General features: G+C 41.7%; 1 protein-coding gene and 1 long non-coding RNA gene across 8 annotated transcripts in view; one reads left to right on the top strand and one right to left on the bottom strand.

Annotated features, from left to right (window-relative positions):
* Positions 1-19,818, top strand: part of Auts2 (activator of transcription and developmental regulator AUTS2) — a 1,106,086-nt gene that overhangs the window by 355,503 nt on the left and 730,765 nt on the right. The window lies entirely within an intron of this gene.
* LOC116070614 overlaps positions 1-19,818 on the bottom strand; it is a 57,325-nt gene that overhangs the window by 9,360 nt on the left and 28,147 nt on the right. The window contains exons 3-4 of one of the 2 annotated variants that reach the window (XR_004110475.1): positions 12,247-12,407; positions 2,437-2,605 (exon numbers count right to left, since the gene is read on the bottom strand). This is a non-coding gene — a long non-coding RNA (uncharacterized LOC116070614). The remainder of the gene's footprint in view (positions 1-2,436; positions 2,606-12,246; positions 12,408-19,818) is intronic. The other variant, XR_004110476.1, reaches the window with a different exon arrangement.

Here is a 19,818-nt window from a genome sequence, read left to right as displayed (position 1 = left end):
GCTCATGGATGGAGGGCATGGGCTTATTTTTAGGGCAGGATTGGTCTGTTTTAAGCCACTTTGGAAAGTGTGTTGTGGAGACTGGTGAAAAAATGGTTCAGTAGGTAACATGTTTGCCACAGTAGTGTGAGGACCTGCGCTTGGATCCCTAGTACCCAACTCCTGAAGCTGAGGATAGTGGCATGTATCCACTCCACTCTTGTATGTAGTAGTCCAGCTCTTGGCAGAAGGAGACAGGGAACAGAGAATCACTGGAGCTTGCTCTCCATCCAGTCTAGCCAATTGCAGTTCAGTGGGTTCAGCAAGAAAGAGTTTCCTGGTTAGTTTTTATTGTCAGCTTGACCCAGCGTAGAGTCACATGGGTAGAGGAAGCTTGCAATTGCGGAATTGCCAGGGTCAGATTTGCCTGTGGATATGTCTGTGAGTGATTGTCTTGATTGTTGGTTGATGTAGGAGTACTTGGATCAGTGTGGGTGGTGCTATTCAAGAGCAGATAGTCTTGGGCTGTGTAAGAAAGCTAGGTTAGTGTGAGCTTGTGAGCAAGCTGGAGAACATAAGGCAGTAAACAATGTTCTTCCATGGTTTGCTTTAAAATTTCTGTTTAATTTCCCCCCACCCCCGACTTCCCTCAGGCAGAGATGGTAACCTGAAAGTGTAACCTAAATAAACTCTTCGTCTTCAAATTACTTTAGTCCAAGTGTTTGATCACAGCAACAGCAGAAAACTAGAAAATCCTGTGGAGACACTTGGCTTTAACCTCTGACCCATCACCACCCCAAAATACACACACACACACACACACACACACACACACACACACACACACACACACACGCTCACGCACACATACACCTGCAAAAAGCTGAGGTCATCACTCAAACTCACCAGTTTCTCTGTCTCTTTGGTGATAAGATCCATTTTTACACCCTTAAGAAGTCAGATTGCAAAAATCTAGAATGACCTGTGGAGAAAGTTCCAATTGAGGAATTACGTAGATTGGGTTGACCTGTGAACATACCTATGGAGGACTGTCTTGATTGTTAGTTAATATAGGAGGGCTCAGCCCATTGTGGGCGGAGCCATTTCCTGGCAGTGTTTCCTTACTATATAGGACAGGAGAAAGCCAGATGGAGTGAGTACCCTGAGTATATTACTTTCTCTCTGCCATTGATAGTGACTATGTTGTCCCTAGCCTCTTGACTTTCTTCCTCAGCTTCCCAGCGTGATGGACTGTAACCTGGATCTGCAAGCTGACTAAACCTCCTCATCCCCTGACACAACTTGGTCAAGGTGTTTTATCTCGGCAACAGAAATGAAATTAGAACAGATCTTAATTATTTTGCTTTTAATGAATACATGTTTTTTGTTTGTTTGTGGAGATGTAGGGAGAACAGATGTACCACCATAGTTGAAAAATTACTACTTTGTGACAGCATCTCGGTATATTGTTCAAACTGGCCTCTGCTTGTTGATCAGATTGGCCTCAAACTTAGGAGTCTTCCTGCCTCAGCTTCTTGAGTGCTGAGTGCTAGAGATGCAGGCATGCACATCTGACTATTTAAAAAAGAATTGTTTCAAGAGATACCATTTCCCGTGAGTCTGAGTGATTGTAGCTCATTTCTTGTAGTGTACTGAGGTCAGGTTCCTCATGCTCACAGATGCCACACCATGCTCACATATGATTGCACACACCCCGTGTGCTTATTCTTACAAATACTGATACTATTACATAATTTCCCTTAAAGACTTGGCAAATTTAAAATTATAGGAATATAACAAATCCCAGAAAACTTTTTCTCAACTCTAAAAAATGTTACCTGCAAACCATCAACCATTTTTTTCTAAGCTCATAATTTTTCTAGAGGAATATCAACAGCTATATCAGTGGCTAGAAGTAGGAAGAAAGAGAGACTTTTCTGAAGACCTTAAAATGGAATCTGAGTCACTTTCTAAAAGCTACTGAGACTAGACTGTGTTAATGTGGGGGAGTCTTCTGTAGGCAAGGGGAAAGGTCTTAATATGGCCATGATGGAGTTAAAGTAGAGACTGAGCCTTTTCCCACACTGGGGCTCTGTCAGAATAATGTTTGGCCAGGTGTTAATCTGTGTCCTGAAGGGAGGGCTGGAAATCATTATTCATCCCTGGAGAGGCAGGAGGGGAAGCTGAGGCTTGCCTTCTGGGTGGGTGCCAGATCCAGGGCCTGCCCCTTGCTTACTGACATGTGCCATTTGCGATGAAGACAGCTGAAGTCCATTTGAGGAATTCTGCTGTCAGCCAGCCAAGAGAGAAACTCAGAGGGAGAGGCGGGCAGCTTGGCACAGCGGTCTGGAGTGCAGTTTCCGGAGCAAGATCACAGTGTTGTGGGCACTGGGGAAGGTGTGTGGGGATGTAAAGAGGTAAAGGACCAGTCTGGAAATAGTGTATTTTCCTATTTACCTCCTCTGGCTCCTCCTCCTTCCAGTATACCTCCATCCCTTGGACTCTTGGAGTCTGAGAGAATCCTTTGTGGACGCTGCGCAGTGGGCTTCTTTTCTTCCCTTTTTCCTCCCCTGACTCCTTCTGCTCTGAGGGCAGGAGGTGAGACGATGATCAAGTCAAGCTGGTTCTACGTTAAATTCAAGTACACAGACAAGGTAAGTCAGTATGTTTTCTTTTCCCAAGGGAAGCCTGCTTCTCCCTGAGGTCTCGGGTTGACAGATCTTCCAGTGACTCTGACAGCAGAGGAGCCCAGGAGTGTTAAATGTGAATGTGTTTTCCCTGGCTTTAGGATTCCTCAGTGAAACCTGAGTTTTAGAGCTTTGAATCTGACTTTATTCTTAACCAAGAAGACGGTACCTTCCCTGTGCTTGAGAGGAAACATTCTTTAAAGAGGACCGATAATGAAGCTGCCATAGCAGTGGCCGCTGGCGCTGCTAGGGGATGAATAGAGAGCTGGGGTATTTGTTCCCACACTGGTTACATTTGGTTCTGAAACAACTGGTCACTCTCCTTACCTATAGCTTGCTTAATCAGAAGTTAGAGTTTTGTTCTTATTTGCTGACTTTAGTCTCTGTAATCAGCTTTACAAGGTTCTTTGGGTGTTGAAATAATATCCAGCACATATGTGTTCTGGTAATACATGATACCATTGCTTTACGCTTTCCTCAGGGATAATGTTTTAGCGAACAAATACATTTTGGTTGTATCTGAAGACTTGATATTAGAACTGCTGTCTTTCCTTCCTGTAACATACCATTATCAGTGGTTAGGATGAAAGTGTGTCCTTGCATTAGCATATATTCCCTGTATACAATAATGGAATTCCTAATGACAATTTCATTCACCTCTACCATGTACTTTGTACATACTCACTCCCCCCAGTCTCTGTATGTTCTCACTTGTCTGGGGCTGCTGCCATGGTTTTGATTCTGGGTTTTCTGCATTACTTATTCTTTTAGGAACAGGCAGTATTACAAAGGAGGTTTTCATATAAATCTGAACATGCTTCCTGCTTGAAATTTTTATTCATTTGCTTGTTCAAAACATGGGTATACCAATTGTAAAATTAAGCTCTGAGGGTGGGATGGGGATGTGGTAAGATAGAAAGATCAAGACTGTGTGTGTGTGTGTGTGTGTGTGTGTGTGTGTGTGTGTGTGTTTGTAGACAGGGTCTCATAGCACAGGATGGCCTCACACTTACTCTGTAGCAGAAGATCATATTGAACTTCTGATCCTCTTCCACTTCCTAATTGCTGGCATTGTAATTGTACACCAGCAAATGCGGTTTATGTAATGCTAGAGATTGAATCGAGAGGGGTTCATACATGCTAGGCGAGGGCTTTACAAACCAAGCCCCATCCCCAGGACTTCTTGCTTGTCAGTATATCTGCTTCAGCAGTTTTTTAAAAAAAATGCTTCCTTCTGTTGGATTTGTTTCTGGTTTTGTTGTTTCTGATAATGTTTATTTCACTGGCAGCAAAGGTATGTGTTTACCCACAATGAAATTACATGTTTGTTTGCTTGTTTTAATTTGAAAGACCTTGTTCCATTTTAAAGCCAGTTAAAGCTGTAAAACACCACCTCTTTGTGTTTGGTGTTGAGAAAGGTTATCCTCCAGCCTGGACTCTTTTTTTTTTTTTGCCTCTGAGAAGCCTTCTACCCCATTGTTTGTTATTAGGAATTTGGATATTTAGATGTTTACTGTGCCTTTTTAACCCTTTCCTTATATTTTGAGTGTTTCCTCTTGGGAATGTGAAATGGGGAGTTACATCAAGGGGACAAAACTGATGCTTAAGGGAGAACTTTCCCAGGAAGACTCTCCACAGGCAGACGAAGAAGGCAGACTGTAATGGCTTCATCTCAATGGTCACATTTCCCATCCTTGAGCAGAGAGGGAGAAAGCACTTCACATACCAAGATGTGGGGGGTGGGGGGGGTCAAAAATCTAAACTCTTTGATGCTTAAATACAGTAAGAAGACCCTCTTTGCTTTCTTCTTTTTGTTCTTGGTTTTTTGTTTGTTTTGTTTTGTTTTGTTTTGAGATAGGGTTTTCTCTGCATAGCCCTGGCTGTCTTAGAACTCACTCTGTAGACCAGGCTGGCCTTGAACTCAGAAATCCGCCTGCCTCTGTCTCCCAAGTGCTGGGATTAAAGGCATGTGCCACCACTGCCAGGCTCCCCTCTTTGCTTTTATTAGTAGAGAAGAAAAAAAGAGAAATGGAAACCTCAGGTTCATTTTTGGTATATATCTTGGGCTCCAGATCCCAGTGGTCTTCTGCAGAATTTCTGTTGGATTAAGTGATTTTTTTTGTTGTATATTACAACTTCACCCCTCCTTCCCAGTTTTTCTCTTTTGATGAGATTTTAAAAAGATCTTAATGTAAACATAGTTACAGAGATTCTTATAAAACAGACTTACACCATACTTTGTATTCTTCCTTAAAGCCCCCTGCCCCCTTTTTGAGACAGCATCTCATGCAGCCTAAGCTGGTTTGGAGTTTCTGGTGTTCCTGCCTCACCCTCCTAAGTACTGGGTTTATAGGTGTGCCCCCCAGCTCCCCACACAGACATGCATAAGCCTTTGTAAGATTTCCCTTCAATATTAATTGAAAGCAATTGAAAGCATCGGGTTTTTTGTTTATTATTTTCCCCTAAGCTGATAGCCTGCTGTTATTTGGATGTTGATTCTTTGAGAACAGCAGAGCCTTTCTCAACTCTTGATTATTCTAATTTGAAGAGCTAGGGTGCCAGATGGTCACCACAGTTCATTGTCTGACACCCAAGAAGAGTAAGGAAATGAGGATATGACTTGAGAAAGCATAGATATATTTTGGAAAAGTGAAAAGGGTTCCTGGGAGTGGGAATAGCTTTAAAGGAAAAGTGTTTCTTCCCTGCTTAGTATAGTGGTCTTTGGTGAGACTTATGGTGGGAAGTAGTTAAACTCAGTACTCTTCAGTTATATTGGCCATCTGATTGAATAGCCTACATCCCTTTGCAAGCCTCCTTGGCCCAACTAGAGAAGAAGAATCTTACTTCTCTACTTGGGAAGGTAGTCACATGATATTGTCACCATCATCTACTCTTCTCTTCCATGTCACTTTGCTCATTTCGTTAGCTGTAATTTGTTACCAGTCAGTGGGATCTGGGCCAGATGTTTCTACATTCTTGGTCTTTTATCCAAAGAACTGAAAATAAGGGCTCGTACAGATTTGCTAAAGAAGCAAAGCAGGGCTGCAGAGATGGCTCAGCAGTTAAGAGCACCTGACTGCTCTTTCAGAGGTCCTGTGTTCAATTCTCAGCAACAACCTGGTGGCTCACAACCATTTATAATGAGATTTGATGCCCTCTTCTGGTGTGCAGGCATACATGCAGTCAGAATACTGTATACATAATAAGCAATGGTATAGGTTACGGAAGAAGAAACTGTCAAAGTTGACAATGGGGAACATGAATGAGAATATTTTATGAAAACTAAGAGGAAGGACTGATTACTAAGGGGTAGGAATGATTAGTTACTAAAGAGCATATCTTGATTGATAGGTTGGCTGTATAATTATTTCTCCACTTTGTATGTATTACCCCATAATGTATCTGATTTTAACATATGCACACCTAATTTTGTATCAGATAGCAAATAGAGGGTTCTCTGTAAAAGATTACTTGATGATAAAGTATTGCCTTATTACATGGACATGCATGCAAAACCATTTCAGGGTCAATCAGCCTTTTCATTGTTTATAACAGGATACACTGAGAATACACTTGAATATAAACTGTCTGAATTTGATTATGACCAGGGGTGGAAAAAAATTACCTTTGTTCATAGGTAGGAATACCAATATTCAGAGGTAGGGATACTTGTAACCGGAAGCAGATATGTAACCAAGGGGGTTCTAAGATTATAAAGTGTGTTGTTAGGAAAGGAATGTGTGTGCATAGTGTATGCAGGTAAAGGGAGTAGGCTGCCAAGTGCATTAAAGAGAGTATTATGTGCATAAGCCAAGACTACATGGGAGTCTGATTACTAAAGTATCGCCCATGCTTGCTTGCCTCTAATCAAACTCTTTATGTGTGTGAGCATGTGCATCTTGATGGGGATGCTAGGGGCTCAAGCCTACAACCTCCTGCTTGCTATATAAGGATTTCATCAATGCTCTAAATCCCCAGCCTGGAACTTAATGCTTTTGCATGTGATTGTTCAGTGTTCTCTCGCCATTGAATGCCCTTGATATCCTTGTAAAGGGAGTCTGACAATGGAGAGGAAGGTTTAGTTTCAGTTTACAATTGAAATAAGCAGTTAGAGGGAAAGTAAAGGCAGCAAGAACTAGAAGCAACTGGTCATATTACATCGCCATCAAGAAGCAGAGAGTGATGATCTTTTTCCATTGGCTGCTTAACTCCCTGTCTTACTTAGGCTTTCTGTTGCTGCAACAGAAATACCATGGTAAAAAAGCAAGCCGGGGAGGAAAGGGTTTATTCCACTTACACTTTAAGATCATAGTCCATTACTGGAAAGCAACTCAAGCAGGGTAGGAACCTGGAGGGAGGAGCTGATGCAGAGGACGTGGAGGGTGCTGCTGACAGGCTTGCTTCCCATGGCTTGCTCAGCATAGAAGCTGGGTTTCTTATAGAATCCAGGACCAACAGCCTAGGGATGGCACCACCCACCATGGGCTAGGTCCTCCCCCCATTGATCACTAATTGAGAAAAATGCCCGTACAGCTGGATCTCATGGAGATATTTCCTCAGTGGAGACTCCTTTTTCTCTGATGACTGTGTCATGTTGACATAAAACCAGCCAGTACACTCCCTTTCTTCATTTGCACAGTATGTAGATCTGTATATTTCACCATGTCTGTTAATGTAGTCCATATCACCCTACACAAGCATGCCTGACTCCCAGGTTAGTATGTCTGTCACAGTTACATTAGTCCTGTGCTGGTACCACATTGCTTTGGCTATTGTAGCTTTGTAATATTATTTTGAAACCAGGAAGACTGAATTGTTCAACACTGTAGGTGAGTCTTCATGTCTGTGTATTCATTCCTGTAAAGGCCTGAGACAGACAACAGGAGTCTCCCTTCATGTTCTTTGAGGCAGTGTCTTTCCATCGACACAGGTAACCTAGTTAGCCTACCTGCTTCTGAGATCCCCTATCTTTGCTTTCCTTATGGAGTAAGGGGGCCACCATGTCTGCCTTGAATGTACATGGCTTCTGGGCAATCCAGATCCTGCTCCTCATGCCTGCTGCTTATACACCATGTAGTATTCAGCCATCTCCCAGTCCCTAAAATATCTTTTTGATTCGTCTTTCCTAAGACAGGCTTCTTTGGCGTAGCTTTCTGATCGTTTCTTGGGTTCATATGTATTTGCAATTGTTCCTTGAAACATTTTTACCGTGTGTGCTTTAAGATCTTGATCAGACAATGCCGATCTCTCTCTATTCAGGGTTTTTGTTTGCTCTCTCTTTTCAGAGTGAAAAGAAATCTTTTTATTTTTGGACTGTTTTTTTTGTGGAAGTTTAGAGATTTGATTGAAACTTGCATAGTTTAGGGGTTAAGTGTTAGACTGGATATTATCTAAGCCTTCTGTTTCTTGCTTGTCGTTCTGTGACAGTTGTCTGTGAAACATGGGGATAATTTCAGGAAGTCTTGGCCCAGCTTGACATCTGCACCTTTGTTGTGAGTGTGTGCCACAGTTCCAGTCAGACCCTGGTGCTTGTTGCTTGTGCCTTGACTGGAGAAGATTTGTGTAGCATACGATGGTCTTTAACTAGCGGAGAGTGCTGGAAGTCTGGACTATTAGAGACAAAAGCAAAATTTTCGTGTGTATGTGTGTCTGTGTGTCTCCTGTGTTTTGCGGATGTTTTTGTGCTTTTGTTTGAAGTCTGAGTTCCATGAGCCCTACCACTCCCAGTCCAAGGGCTTTCTGTTAGTATAATTATGGCTCCAGGTTTCAAATCTGTATGTTATTTCCTCCTTATGATAGAAGCAACTTAAGTCAGGAAGAATCTATTTTAGCTTATAATTGGAGGATCCATTCCATCATGGTGGGGTGGGCAGGGCAGTGGGAATGTGAGGCAGCTGGTCACACTGCACACAGTCAGGAAGCAGAGAGAGGAATGCTGCTGCTCAGCTCACTGTCCTCTTTTCATGGCATCTGGGAGCTCAGCCATTGGAAGGAGCCCTCCCACATTTGGGTATGCTTTCCTTCTTCAGTTGGCCCTCTCTGGAAGCACCTCATAGATATGCTCAAACGTGGCTGTAAACCCTGTCATATTGACAGTGAAGATTAACGTCCACAAAGCCTGTTTTCTCTCTACCTCTCAGAGACTAATTATATTTGTTAGGCATATAAAAGATGTTGACTTTCCAGCAAGCAGAAGAGCCTTTTGTTGCACCTGAGGAGGATGTGATTAGATGTTAAACCGCACATTGTATAATCCTCCAGGGATAGGAGGAGCAGGAGTTCAAGGTCATCCTTTAGTACTTAGCGAAGAAATAAATGATCTTGTTGTATGTCCATTGCACAGGATTTGGTAATAGTTGCTGATTGTGTTTTGTTATCTTTATCTGCTCTAAACCAGAGTTTTTCAGTCATACCTCCTAAACTGTTCTAGAAGCTCTACCTCTTTAAATTTACCTTACTCTGTGTAAATTGTATAATCCGTCATATATACATAAGCTTCTAAACATCCTTTGGTTTTTATTCCATCAAAATATCTATAACAGCATTGTTTTACACAGTTTCTTTTATCTGATAACATTTTACACTGTGTGTGTGTATATGTATGTGTGTGTACACGTATATGTGCATGGTACACATGTGTAGGTCACAGGATAACTGGCACGAATCCTGCCACATGCATCTTGGGGAATTGAACCCAGATTGTCAGTCACGCTGGCTGCCTGAAATTAGAATGACTTTATTCATTTCTGTTTCGTTTTAAAATGTTAGCCATCTCAGCCAAAAAAGATGATAGTAGAAGAAACAATGTATTTAATCTTCTTATATGCCTCAGTGTAAGATGAGGTTTCATCAGGGATGAAAAAAATATGCTTTGTTTGTTTGTTAGACAGGTCTTTTAAAAACAACTCTGAGCTTAAGTGCTATTGAACACTAATGCCAGCCTCCTTTGGAACCTCATACTACATCTCTCCTTATATCTGATGCTCCAGCTCAGCCTTTCAGTTAGAGTTAATTTGATATTGATTTACACACTACGTTTGGGCAATTTACATAATTATGATGACTGTATTTAAACTATTAGTAATATTTTATATAATTTTATTTGCTTCTTCCATTAAATTTTCGTCACTACAACAAATGGGGACAGGCAAAGAAGCATAAGCTGGTGGCATACAAGCTGCAGATGATGGCCCAGGAATCCCTGGATTCTCCTTTCCCCAGCCGTGGAGCATGGAAGTTCCTGTCTTCTCCACATTTACTTTTTCTTTAGTATTGTTGAACTGTGTGTGTGTGCGCACGCGCTGTAAATATTCATTCTCAAGATAAAGTCATTTCAATATAAAGATATAGAAATAATTTATGATTCTGACACCTTTCTGTCACAAGAGAGACAAAATTCCAGCAAGGGGAGGGAGAACACACAAAGTCCCATCCTTATCTGTAGGCCAGGAGGAGTCCTCTTTTAAAGAGAATATGGAGAGCACAAACTGGACTTGATTTTTGTCTTAGATTAGGATATAAACTTGGGAAGGAGTGGAGTAGATCCAAGTGGAGTAGGTTGGATGTGACCCAAGGCTGCTCACGTATGCATAATACCTTTCTTTTCTTCTAAACCTAAAGCTTATCTTAGAGTCCTAAAGATGAGCTTGGAGGTCAGTGGACCCCTTTAGCCAGTCTTCTTTCCAATCAACACACACTCCTTCACCCTTGCGCATCTCTCTCACCAGCTGATAGGAACAAGACTGGATGGGCGGCAGAGCCTAGTCCTCTAGTCCTGCGGAGCTGAGGTTTTCCTCCTGTGTCTCTGATTACAGACAGAGTTGACCTGTTTTTACTGATGGTCCTGTTTTCTGTTGATGTTTTCTTCTGTTCATAACGTGTTTTGCTTGAGGGTGAGTGAGGAGTTTCCTCCTACCCTAATGTATTGGTGTAGTATTTGCAGCACAGCACATGGCTTTCAAAATATTAACTGAATTAAACTTATTGAATTAAACTTTCGATGTGGTCTTAGGAGCATGGGTCCTAAGAATGTCTTGTTATTTTCCTCTGCAAGGAATGAAACTGGATTCTTAGCAGATGGGGAGCTGGCTTCTTGTTCTTTGCTTTTTCTTGCTGACTGCTCTGTTGGATAATCTTTCAGGAGCACAGTGAATACTAAAGGGAGTGTGTTCCTTTCCTCTCAGGGGACTTAAGTAGTGCTTAACACCAGGATAAGATGCTTAGCAGTGCCTTCCTCTCCTTTAGAATTTGTGTAAGAAAGATTCAAAAGAACAAGGAAGGCTTTGTAGGCTCTTTCTTCTTCCACTCCTGCCCCAGGCTAAATGCAAGAAGAAGAAAAAAAAAATTTTTTTTTTTTGGCTCTGTAGTACACATAAGCTGAATGTGTGAACCTCAGAGACAGATACAGTGGAGTGGAGGGAAGTGCTCACCAGTGGGGTCACCACCTCCAGGAAAAATGAAGAAAATGAACACAGCTGAGTTTGTTCCTGTGCTGCTAACCAGCAGCCTCTTCTCTACTCAATGAATCCCACAAGGTGCCAGAGACAAAGCAGGAGTTTTGCCTTTAGATAAAACAATGGCTCAGCCATTAGCCTAAGTAGGTTTGAAGCCAGGTGAGTTACACTCCTGACTGAAGTAGGCCTTTATAGGGAATCTGAAGGAAGGGAAGGGGTGTAATTTGGGTACTCTGCACAGAATCTTTCTTGTATTTGATTGCTTCATTACAGGTACTGTCGTTCAGCAAGAAGCAAGGAAGGCTTCTTAATGTGCAGCCTAATTTGAGGGTGGCAAGGAAAATCCACCTAATCGTTTGAGTGCTGAAAATTAATGAGAATCGGTTTAAGTGTTAGTAGTCTAAACTGAGGCTTTGCTTACAACTGGTACATTGGCTTTGCTGGAAGCTGCTGGCATAACCAAACCTGAACCTTTCCTTTTATTTCATACTGATCTTGCTTCTATTAGGAATGCTGGGTTCCTCATTTTGGCTTGCGTACTTACTTCAGCTAATTTTTCTTTCCAGTACTTACTTCTTGCTTCAAGTTTACCCCCAGTTGTTTGTACTGTGTGATCTTCTATTTTGCACTTAGGCATGCTTCACTCTAATGCTTCTGTTCAGGATTTGTCACAGTTACTGTGCATGTTCATTATAACTCAAATTCTTTTTCTGTAGAGTTTACAAAATATGTTAATATGCTATTTAGCTTTGATCTTTCAAACTATTAACAGTAATTATTAAGGTATCATTCAAGGTGTAAGAAACAGGGCTTAGGAATAAAGTAGTAGAACTGGAATCTCTATTTTGTGTGTGTGTGTGTGTGTGTGCGCACGTGCGTGCGTATAGATGCATACACATTTATCAGTCTGAGGGGCTACTAGTCATCTTTCTATCCTTGCAATAAATATCTGAATAAATCATCAAAATGAGGAAGGATTTATTTTGTCTCACAGTTTCAAATGTTGTTCCTATGCTGACTTGGTGATGTGGTTTCTGGGAGTGTAGTCTATAGTACTTCATAGAACAGAGTGACCTCCTTGTGACCAGGAATCAGGGAGAGAAAAAAAGAGCAGGGGTAAGACAGACCCTTCAGGGTATGTGCCCTGCAATCGTCTTCCTCCAAGTAGTCTCTGGGTTGTCCATTCAGCTTTTAGTTAATCCTTGGGTGAGTCTGTGGGTGGACTTAATATCTTCATGATCCAGTTACCACAGAGTAACTGGCTTGGGGAACGGGCCTTGGGAGTATGCTGGAAGAATTAAGAGACATATATTAAATATCATCTTTCACTGACATTTCCTCAATTAACATGCTTACCCATGGAAGTCCAGACATTAGTGAATCTGGTGGTAGAAAATATTATTAACTGAATGCGTTTCCACACTCAGTTCTTACTCAGTTAAGTATTAATAGACAGACATACTATACTATAGCACACATGCACACACACACGCACATGCACACGCATACACACACTGGCTTGAAGTATGTATAATATCCTGGGTTTGTTCCTCAGATTTTCAATAAATAAATAAGTAAATGACAGATTTATGGGCATACATTATTACTACCAGTGTTTTACGTCAATAATACTACTTTTATTTTAATAATAATAATTTGATAATGGGTACAGTGGTAATCAAGGAGCAAAATTATGTTTCAGTCACACATGTTGAAAAAAGGAAACGTCTTTGTAGATGTCTGTGAGTGCAGATAGAAGTAAGTTATGGTATACTTATGGAGATCAGAAAACAGCCTTGAGTGTTTTCCTCAGCTTCCAGTTTATTTGAAGCTGAGTCTCATCACTAGGATGTGTGCTAGGCTAGCTAGTCCATGAGTTTTAGGGGAATTGCCTGTCTCCACCTTCCATTTTGCCCTGGCAGAGCTAGGGTTATGGATATATGCTGAGGTATTGAGCTTTATGTTGGTTCCAGGGATATAAACTCTGGTATTATATCCATTGGTCCATACTTCTTCTCTAGGTCTTGAACATTTTAATGTAGCTGTTTCATTTAACTCATTTATCGTAGCTAAGTCATTTAATTTATTTTGTAAGTTAGATACTTTCTATATAAAATTCAGAGCATTGAAACCAATATCAACCAGAAAGATTGATGCTACATGTGTTTATCCTCAACTTGTTCTATTTTTTTATATAAAAATTTAGTTAATTTTTTTATTGTGTCTTTGTGAGTGTGTGCGTGCCGGGCAGGCTCTCTGCTGACAGAACCAGGCGAGAGAGGCAGAGAACCTGGTCCAGCCGAGCCTCTCTCTCGGGCTGAGCGGGATGGTAAGTGTCTCAGCTCGGATCTCCTGCCTCTGGAGAATAACCACCCGGAGCTGGGAGTCTGTCCAAGCAGAAACTCGTTTTATTGTATCAATCTTTTCTTTAGAAAGGGCTGAGAGAGGAGGCGGAGTTTTTTGCTGAGGTGAAATGACTTAGGGGGAGGGGAAAGTTGATGAAGGGTATGGGGTGACTAACAGTTACAGTTACTCTATGTCAGCAGGAGCTAGGCAAAGGCAGGCTTAAGCAGGTTGTGCCGAGTCACTCCAGTACAGAAATGACTAAGACAGTTTACAAAACTCGAGCCAGGCTCAGGTTTGTCCTCAAGGCCCAAACCAGGGCCAAATAGAGTTCAACAAGTGTGTATGTGAATATGTGCACCTGAGTATAGCTGTTTACAGATGTTAGAAGAGGGTATTGGATCCCTTAGAGCTGGAATTATAGACAGTTGTGAGCTACCTGATGGGGTGCTAGAAACTGAACTCAGGTCCCTGTAAGAGCAGTACAACAGATGGGCCATCTTTCTAGTCTTAAGGGTTTTTTTTTTTAATACCTCAGCATATCAGATTCACGTACTTGATCCATAGATAGCCCTCTGCATTGTCATTGTGGCTGCTTGTCACCCCTTCACTGATTTGCACTTTGTCCTTAAGTTGGCCTGAATTCCTCAAGAAGAATTTCTCACCCCCCAACTTGTGTAGTCTCATGTTTTAAAATAAATGGAGGTTATTCCTGCCAATTTCTAACCGTTGTTGTATTTGTGGTAATTAAATGTTAGCTCTTGGAGGTTTAGTGAAAGGTTTAAGATTAACGGGTTCCAAAAATATCTGTGTACATTCCCAAGTGTCTCTGTGAGTGGGGCAGGGTAAGAATAATATGTTTTGATTAGACCTTTTACTGTGTTCAAAGAATTCTTTGAAAAGCTTAGAAGAGTTCAGTGGGATCATAGACTATTACAAGGCCTGGATTCTGAAAGATCAGAGTCCTTAACACTGGGGGAAACAGATTAACCCCCAGTTAGTACCCTGCTGATGTGTCAGTGCTCCCTAGCTGGGAATAGCTGCCCTGACTCAGGCTCTTGCAGTATGTTGCAGTAGGTGGACATACAAGATAAAAATAAAATAAAAACCACATGTGAACTTGTTGAGAGAAGGGGTTGGGGCAGAACTCCCTTCTCTTCTTGTAGGGAAGTGTTTTAATTCATTACAAGAGACCTATTGTTGGGTGGGTCTGATAGCATCGGTGGCCACTTTATCTCTCATACTTCAGTGGGTCCCAAAATTACACTGTAGGCCCTGTCTGCCAGAGTTGTTTCCACAGAGTTCTGGTACTTCCAAATCACAAAGGATATGCCTGGCTTCAAAGACTACAAGGTAGTCTACGAAAGTAGTCCTGTCACTGGAATTCCCAGCACCAGAATACCTAGTGGAGTCTGGCCCTGTGTTGAGGGCTTCAGAGCATAACATGCCTTTTCTCAAGAGGGCAGACAGACACTTTTTTTATTTAGGCTTCCTAATGTTTGACAAAGAAGTTCAGCTGTAATCACAGACCATAGTTTTTGTGTTTCTCTCTCCATCTAAGTTTTGCTCTTATAAAAGCTGCCAGTGTTGGGTCTGAGATAAATGTCACAAGTGAATAATAATTTCTTTCATTTACACAGTAATTAAACCTGTTGAGTGCTGACTTAATGGTTTACTGCCCTCTGAGTTGACTGGAAGATTTTGCCTTTGTGGATGCAAAGAAGAAATGTAGAAATTGATATCCACTGAAACTGTTCCGAAGGACTTCTTTCAGAAGGTTTCTCCCTCCTGCTTTGCAGCTTTCCTTGTTTCCTGTGCATTCTCTTCACATAATACCCAGGGCTTGTCCTACAGTAGCTTAGTTCTCACACCAGCCTGTGCCTCTCAGCAAAGCACCCTGAGCCAAGATCCATGCTTTTACTTGGACCGATCTGCAGCCATTACTGCAATTGCCCTGTGACTTCTCTGAGTTTTCTAGGTTGGTGGTCCTGCTAGGTAGTTTTATGTCAACTTCATGCATTCATCAGAGAGGAGGGAACTTACTTAAGAACATGACTGGGTAAGATCAAGCCAGGAAGCATGTAAGGCATTTTCTTACTTAGTGATTGATAAGGAGGGCCTGGCTTATTGTAAGCGGGGCTGTCTCTGGGCTGTTGGTCCTGGGTTCTCTAAGAAAGCAGGCTGAGTAAGCCATGGGGAGCAAGCCAGTAAGAAGCACCCCTCTGTGGCCTCTGCATCAGCTCTTTTCATTCTGTTTTCAGGTTCCTGCCCTGTTTGAGTTCCTCTCCTGACTTCCTTCTGTGGTGAACTGTGATATGGAAGTGTAAGCTGAATAAAGCCTTTCCTCACCAGGTTGCTTTGATCATGGTGTTTCATCCTATCAATAGTAACCATATCTAATTCAGTTATTGTACATACTTCATGTTCCCTCCATTACTAAAATCCCAGGTGGTATGTCAGTCAGTTTACATGATTATGTCTGTCCCCAAAATCTACCTGAGAATTTGGCAAATGCATCTGATCCAAGAGCATCTTAGAAGCCATACTGGTCTTCTGACATTGTTTGTTTCTATAATTAAAAAATGTTTATCATTTGTGCATGGCATATGCCTTTGGGTGTGGCTGCTGTGGCATTCATGTGAGGCCAGTTCTGTCCTTACACCTTTAGGTAGGTTCCAGGGCTCTACCTCAGGCCACCAGGCTTGTACTAAAAGAGACTCTACTCATTAAGACACCTTGTTGGCCCCTTCTATGTATAACTTGATGTATTTTAACTTGTGTCTCTCAGTGTTTCTCTTTCACTCCGGAGAGTTCAGAAATACAAGCAAGGACCAAACTTTGCTGAAGGAAAGAAAGCACTTTATAACACCCACCAGGTTTTTGTTCAGTTTGAGTGTTTGAAAACAATGTACTCCAGGCTAGCCTCAAACTGTCTGTAGCTGAAAATGACCTCAGATTCCTTCCTCCACAGCCTAAGGGCTAGGATTACTGGTCTATAGATTGGGATGAAGTCTGGGGCTTTGTGTATGCTAGGAAATAGTCTGCCAAGGGAGCTACATGCTTATGTCAGTTTTTAGTCTTCAGTTATGGAGAACTAGTGTCTGTACTCTCCAACAGAGGGACTTCTAAATTCTCATGGTGACAGTCTTTCACCAGATTAAGGGTGTTGCTCTTTTATTTGTTGAATAGAGAGTGCAGGATGTTCTGTGTGCCAAAAATCAAGGTAGGTAGGAACTCTGGATCTTTAAAATCCCCTTCATTGTTAGGAGAAATACTGTTAAGAGCCATCCTTTGCTGCTCTGTTCCTCTGTCAGAGTTGTTGGTGGTCGGGGCCAAATGGGTCAAGCCTATCAAAGAGAAGAAAGAGAAGCACTTTTCTCTTTCTGCAGATGGTGGAAGACAGGGACATTCTTGTAGGGCTGTGGGGAGCTGAGATTGAAACCAGAGGGCTGTAAGGACTGTCCTGTAGACAGAGTCAACTAGGATGTGTTACTGACTTACTCTCAGAGAAGTCCAAGGACAGACATGTTTGAAGTGTTCTGGAGTGGAGGGGTTTAGGCATCTGTTTTACATACTCCTGTCCTCATTTCCCAGGCTGAGATAGACAAGCTCGCTTCTCTCCTATCTTCTTCCCATCACTTCCTTCCTCTTCAAAGTTACATCATGCTTTTTTAGAATTGACGTTTCTTACATGTAAACGTGAGAAGCTTTAAACTTGTATCTGAGTACAGTATTTATGTTTTTATTATTATGTGTATGTGCATAGATGCTTATGGCATGGGAGGGAGGGACATACTGGGCTTTGGTGGTGATGAATGTGTTTTGTGTGTGTGTATGAGAGACAGAGGGGGGTGGGACGGGAGAGAGGTGGGGGAGGGAGAGAGAGAGAATTGATTAGTGGATGCTCATAGGTAAAAGAATTGCCTTGTGGTGTTTGTTTTTTCCTTTAACTGTTAGGTGGATTCCATGAAAATTCAATGACAAGGATTGTCATTGTGCCCTATTTTTTTTTTTTTTTGGTTTTTCGAGACAGGTTTTCTCTGTGTATCCCTGGCTGTCCTGGAACTCACTCTGTAGACCAGGCTGGCCTTTAACTCAGAAATCTGCCTGCTTCTGCCTCCCAAGTGCTGGGATTAAAGACGTGCACCACCACTGCCCGGCCAGTCTTATGTTTAAAATGTTCATTTTGTTATCAACTTAAATGAACCAATTTAATATGCCTTAGAACAAACAAATTTTCCTCTGAGTCCCTTTAAAGTCTAGACACCTATAGAGAGACATTCTGAGGTCCTTTTGTGGAACTAAGTGAGGAGGAGAATCAACTTGATATGTTGGTGTTATTACTGACCCACAGATATGGGTGGCTTTGTGAGAATTGTTCAGTAGAAGCAATTTAACACTCTGTGATTTTCAGTGGTTTCAGAGTAAATCACTTTGTTGTTTGAGTTCAGGAGGTTTGTTTCCAGCCATGGATTACTTTTGAATGCAGTTTGTAATACACGCACATAGGATTGAGGCCCATGTGCCTATAAGTATGCATATAGAGAGCAGAGAAGGAATTTGGGTCCGTTTTGTCTTAGTGCCTTGAGACGAGGTCTTTCATTGAGCCTGAAGCCTACCTTTTTGGCAAGATGGTCTGACGGGAGAGGTCTTAGGATCTACCTGTCTCTATTTTCCAACACTGGGGTTACAGGGACACAGCCATGTCCAGCTCTTTTATGTCAACCTTTGGATTTCTAACGAAGGTCCTCTTTCTTACATAACTGGTGCTCTTACCCTCTGAGCCACCATTGCCTCAGACTTGACTGTTTTTAATGCCCATGTTACAGGCGCCACTGTCTTAGGGGAATGATTAGACTTTCTCTGCAAGATGTGGATATGTGAGCTTATCCACCTCAAGTGACAAACTGCTCACTCTCTAAAAGGAATCTTTTATAGTTCTTAGAGTTTCTTCTGTCTGTGTGGAAGCCATTATACAATACTGAGCTCAAAAGGTTTCCATAGTTCTCATACATTTGTGAAAGTTGCTTGCTGATAGATGTCAGGTTCTGTGTCAGAGACTAATGTCATCCTTATTATGTTTGAGAGAACCGTGCTGTGTTTGCATGCATTTGGTTAAGGGTGTTTGTTGATGGGTGTCAGGAGGTATTTTGAGTGTTTGGGCAAAGTAAGAAAGGGTTAGCTACCTTTCTTACTGCTGTGTCAAAATACCTGAGGGATTTACTATGGTTTGCAGCTCCTGGACCTGTAGTTCATTTTGGCAGGGAAGTCAGGATGAAAGAGTAGGAGGCAGCTTGTCATATTGTATCCAGAAGTAGGAAGCAGAGAGATGGATACTGGTGATCAGTTTGTTTTCTCCTTTCTATACATTACAGGATGATAACTCCAGGGAATGGTACTACCTCAATCAGGGAAGTTCTTCCCATACCATTTATGGCAACATAGGTAATCCTTGAGGACATGCATAGAGGTCTGTTTCCTTGGTGATTATAGATCTTATTGATTTGATAAGATTGACCATCAAAGATCCAAAATGGACAGAATGTCTGAAGTCATAGAACTTAGCATCCAGGGTTGGATACGTGGATGGGCAGTCAAGCATGTGCATTTCAAAGATGAAGTAAACTGTGGAGGGAAGAGGGAGGCATCTTTATGTGAAAACCAGTATAGCTTACTAAATTCTGAAGTATTGTGTGAACATGGTAATTTTCCTTGTAAAACTTCAAAGAACCTAGAATATTGATTATAAAAGACTTTACCTTTGTGTGTGAAACACAGGTTGACCAAGTCCTATCCTGGAATAGAATATGTTTTTTGGGCAGATCTGATTTACATATTCATCACTTAAATCTTCATATATAATAAAAACAATAACCTTAGTGAAAATGCTCATATTTTTTTACATGTTTATCCTCTAAAGAAAGGGGCAATCAAGTATGGTACCTTATAGCTTTATATTGAAATATACCTCATGGAATTGAGCATTTGAAAGGTTCCAGCTTGTAAGTCCCGGTGAGGTGTTGGTGATAGTTAAAGTGAAGCCCGGGAGAGAGTTCTTAGCAGCAGGTGCTGCTTAACTGTGCACAGTTGGTAGAGAGGAGATGTTGCACAAATGTTTTGGATATTCAGACCCAGTGCAAGTCAACAAGGTTCAGTTTTCTGAATTCATGTAGAGTTTCCTAAAGATGAAATTGCACATAAGTGAGCAGCAGGATCCGTGTGGTGCTTAAATAAGTCTTGCCGTGTGAAGCCCATTGGAGCAAATTCCTGTTCTAAAAATGAGCTCCCTGACAGAATTCTCTGTACAAAGAAGTAGAGTTATATGCAATATAATAGGAGTACTACAAATAGCATGA

Source organism: Mastomys coucha, unplaced genomic scaffold (assembly GCF_008632895.1).
Source record: "Mastomys coucha isolate ucsf_1 unplaced genomic scaffold, UCSF_Mcou_1 pScaffold22, whole genome shotgun sequence".
In the NCBI taxonomy this organism is placed as follows: Eukaryota; Metazoa; Chordata; class Mammalia; order Rodentia; family Muridae; genus Mastomys; species Mastomys coucha.
The sequence above is the reverse complement of the archived record's forward strand: the minus strand, read 5'-3'. Positions and strand labels throughout refer to the sequence as shown.